Source organism: Leucopleurus acutus (assembly GCF_964270905.1).
Source record: "Leucopleurus acutus genome assembly, chromosome: X".
Classification (NCBI taxonomy): domain Eukaryota; kingdom Metazoa; phylum Chordata; class Mammalia; order Artiodactyla; family Delphinidae; genus Leucopleurus; species Leucopleurus acutus.
Window position 1 is genome coordinate 96,942,249 of NC_139148.1, and position 4,604 is coordinate 96,946,852.

General features: G+C 37.0%; 1 pseudogene across 1 annotated transcript in view; it reads right to left on the reverse strand.

Moving 5' to 3' along the window:
- Positions 1 to 3,910: 3,910 nt before the first annotated feature.
- Positions 3,911 to 4,604, reverse strand: part of LOC309978038 (heterogeneous nuclear ribonucleoprotein A1-like) — a 1,816-nt pseudogene continuing 1,122 nt past the window's right edge. Inside the window, exon 2 of the transcript in view lies at positions 3,911 to 4,600. The product of the transcript in view is annotated as a heterogeneous nuclear ribonucleoprotein A1-like (transcript). The remainder of the gene's footprint in view (positions 4,601 to 4,604) is intronic.

The following is a 4,604-nucleotide window of genomic DNA, read 5'->3' on the forward strand; positions in this document are numbered from 1 at the left end:
TATCTTTGATTTTTTAAAAAAAGTGCATCCAAGGTACAAAGGTACGAAGAACAAAGATTCTTCTGTAAGGAAGAACTAAGTTTCCTTATAACCATATCACTTTCCTCTATGGTTATTTTAAAACATTTTATCATCATTTTGATTAAATTGATAACCAAGTATTGTTTTTCAGGTACCCATGAAAGTATTTCAGAAATTGTATAGTTTTTGTAAGGCACTGGAGACTTGTCAATGTCTTTGCTGTTAAGTATGTGCTTACACTCAGAACACTGATCAAACTCTTATGAAATAGTTGTGTAGTGTGTGCCAATAGAGAATTTTACTTTCCTCCATTCTAATATTATTGGTGAATGATACCTCTAGGTATCATTATCAAACAGATTTCTCCTTCCTGATGCATGCCTGAAGTCTCTGCCATAAGGTACTGGCTGGAATTTGTGTCGACAACAAAAGAGGACTGTTGCAGAGGCTTGTGGATAGGACTAGATCAGGTACTCTGAACTATTGCTACTTTAAGAAGAGACTCCTGCTTCTAGGATTCTGAGCTGACATTGCTTCGATAGGTTTTAGACTGAATGAGTGGAGTGGGTCAGAGTTTCCAGGACTCTTTGTAGTCCAGAAATAGATACAGTTCATGAAGGCAGACTGCTCATCTAAGATGCAATAGACACAAATGGAAAAAAAGTTAAATACATAGGCACGAGTGAACTGATGAGGGACTCTTATTACAGTTATTTCCTTGGAATACGGTGGGTATTATTTTTTAAAGCTTTATTGAGTTATCATTTATGTACTGACTCAAAGATTTCCAGTTCATTCATAGAATTGTGCAACTACCACTAAAGCTAGTTTTTAAAAATATTTCCATCACACTTAAAAATGCTCTCAGGCTTTTCTGCAGTCAATTCCCACTCCCCACCAAGCCCAGGCAACCACTTATCTGCTTTCCGACTCTGGCCTTTTCTGGACAATTTATATAAATGGAATTATGCAATATGGGGCCTTTTGTGTCTGGATTCTTTCACTTAGCACGTTTTTGAGGTTCATTCATGTTGCAGCATGCATCACTATGTCACTCTTTTTTAAAATAATTAATTAATTAATTTATTTATTTATTTTTGGCTGCGTCTTCGTTGCTGTGCACGGGCTTTCTCTAGTTGTGGCGAGCGGGGGCTACTCTTCCTTGCAGTTGCAGACTTCTCACTGAGGTGTCTTCTCTTGTAGCGGAGCATGGGCTCTAGGCGCACAGGCTTCAGTAGTTGTGGCTCGTGGGCTCTAGAGCACAGGCTCAGTAGTTGTGGCACATGGGCTTAGTTGCTCTGTGGCATGTGGGATCTTCCCGGACTGGGGCACGAACCCGTATCCCCTGCATTGGCAGGCGGATTCTTAACCACTGTGCCACCAGGGAAGCCCTTACTCTTTTTATAGCTGAATAGTATTCCATTGTATGGATATACCACATACTGTTTACCCATTCACCAACAATGCACATTTGAATTGCTTCTAGTTTGGGGCTATTTTGAATAACGCTGCTATGAATATTTGCATACGAGTCTTTGTGTGACGTATATTTTAATTTCTCTTGGGTTTGGGTTGCCTGGTAAGTTTATGTTCAACTTTTCATGAAACTGCCAAATTATTTTCCAAAAAGACCATATCATTTTCCCTTCCCACAAGCAATGTATGAAGATTCTTGTTTTTCTGTATCCTCACCAACATTTTTACTGATTGTCTTTTTGGATAGAGCCATTCTACTGGGTATGAATTGGTATCTCACTATGGTTTTAATTCGCATCTCCATGATGGTTAATTATGTTGAACAATTTTTCATGTGCTTATTGGCCATATGTCTGGCTTCTTTGGAGAAACGACTATTCAGATCTTTTCTCCTTTTTTTAATATGTAGTTTTATTATCGAGTTGTAAGAGCGCTTTAAAAATTCTAGATTAAGTCCCTTAATAGTCAAATGATTTGCAAATATTTTCTCCCATTCCATGAGTTGTCTTCACTTTCTTGATGGTATCCTTTGAAACACAAAGGTTTTTAATTTTGATGAAGTCTTTTATTTACTTTTTTTGTCATTGTTGCTAGTGCTTTTGGTATCATATCTAAGCTTTGTTTAACCAAAGGTTACAAATATTTTCTCCTATATTTTCTTCTAGAATTTTTATAGATTTAGTTTTTACATTTAAGTCTATGATCTATTTAGACTTATTTTTGTTTATAGTGTAAATTAAGGGTCTAAATTAAATTTTTGGCATTTTATGGATATTCAATTGACACAGAACCACTTGTTGCAAGGGCTATCCTCTTCCCATTGAATTGTCTTGGAGCCTTGGTGAAAAATCATTTGATCATAAATGTATGGGTTTACTTCTGGACTCCCAATTCTGTTCCATTGATCTACATGCCCATCCTTATGCCAATACCACACTGTCTCCATTATTAACTTTTGAAAGTTTTAAAATAGGGTAGTGTAAATCCTCCAACTTTGTTATCATTTTTCAAATTTATTTTGGCTATTTGAGGACCTTTGCATTTCCATTTGAATTTTAGCTTACCTTGTCAATTTAGGGAACCTTGCAATCTTAACAATACTGAAAATTCCAATCCATTAACATGGAATGTCTCTCCCATTTATTTAGATCTTTTAAAATTTATCTTAGCAATGTTTTGTGGTTTTCAGTATACAAATTTTGTACTTCTTTTGCTAAATTTCTTAAGTATTTTATTCTTTTTGATGTTGTTAGGAATGTTTTCCTGATCGTTTTCTTAATTGCATTTTTGGATTGTTCATTGCTAATGTACAGAAATACAAATAATTTTGGTATATGGATCTTTTGTCTTGTGACCTTGCTAAATTCATTTATTAATTTTAGTAGTGTGTGTTTGTGTGTATTCCTTAGGATTTTCTAAATATAAATCATGTTGTCTGCAAATTAAGACAGTTTTTACTACTCTCTTTCTAATCTGAATGGCTTTAAAATAATTTTGTTTTTTTTGCACTGGTTAGAATCTCCAGCACAATGCAGTACAATGATGAATAGAAGTAATGACAGTGGACACTCTGGTCTTGTTTCTGATCTTAGAGGAAAAGTATTCAGTCTGTCATGATTACATATATTAGTTAAAGGTTTTTCATAGATGTTCTTTATCAGGTTAGGAAAGTTTCCTTCTAATCCTATTTTGTTGAGTGGTTTTATCATGACAGGGTGTTGAATTTTATCAAATGCTTTTCCTGTACCTTTTGAGATGATTATGTGTATTTTGTCCTTTATTCTATTAATATGGCATTTTTAATTGTTTTGTGGGCTTTTTTTTTTAAAGACACACTTATTCAGTGTCATGATCAGACTATTATATTTAGAAATCAACAGCATGGGTGCAAAAAAAGAAAATCTACATTAAAACCCTTTGTTGGAATGCTTTACACCTTCCACAGAACAGAAACTAAAATAACCTGTTATACAATTAGTCACAAATACAGTCCTCGAATATATACACTACCAAACGTAAAATAGATAGCTAGTGGGAAGCAGCCGCATAGCACAGGGAGATCAGCTCAGTGCTTTGTGACCACCTAGAGGGGTGGGATAGGGAGGGTGGGAGGGAGGGAGACGCAGGAGGGAAGAGATATGGGGACATATGTATATGTATAACTGATTCACTTTGTTATAAAGCAGAAACTGACACACCATTGTAAAGCAATTATACTCTAATAAAGATGTTTTTTAAAAAGTTATACAAATATAAAACAACAACAACAACAAAACCCAACAAATACAGTCCTCGAGTTCCTTTTGCCCATACACATGAGTATTGTCTAAAATGTCTTATTTGTAGCAGCTAGGCCCTGCCACCTCTGTGCTTGGCTGAATTCACAAATCTGTTATAACCTGTAGCTTCCCTGTCACTTCTCTGGCTCCCCTCTCCTGCTAAGCTTTGTTTCCTGGCAGTAATTAAAACCTTCTGCCACTGCCACAGCTACAGCTGCCACTGGAACCTCCAGAGCCAACTTGGTTTCATGGTTTGGCAAAGTATTGGCTTCCACCACCACAGGGGCCAGAACTTGTGCCTCCAAAGTTTCCTCCTTTTGTGGGTCCAAAATTTGAAGATTGATTGTTGTAATTGCCAATGTCACTGTAGCTTCCACCACCTCCAAAACTGCTTCCATCATTACCAAATCCATTATAGCCATCCTGCCACCATATCCACCACCACCGTGGCTGCCACCAAAGCCACCTCGACCACTGAAGTTTCCTCCATGACCAAAGCTGTCACTCCCACCAAAACCACGTCTGCGACCACCACCAAAGTTTCCAGAACCACTGTGATCTCTTTGGCTGGATGAAGCAACAGCCATCTCTTGCTTAGATAGGGCTTTCCTTACTTCACAGTTGTGGCCATTCACAGTGTGGTATTTCTGAATGACAATCTTGTCTACAGAGTCATGGTCATCAAAGGTTACAAAAGCAAAGCCTCTCTTTTGGCCACTGCCTCGGTCAGTCATGATTTCAATCACTTCGATTTTCCCATACTGTTCAAAATAATCTCTTAGGTGATGTTCTTCAGTGTCTGTTTTAATGCCACCAACAAAAAACTTT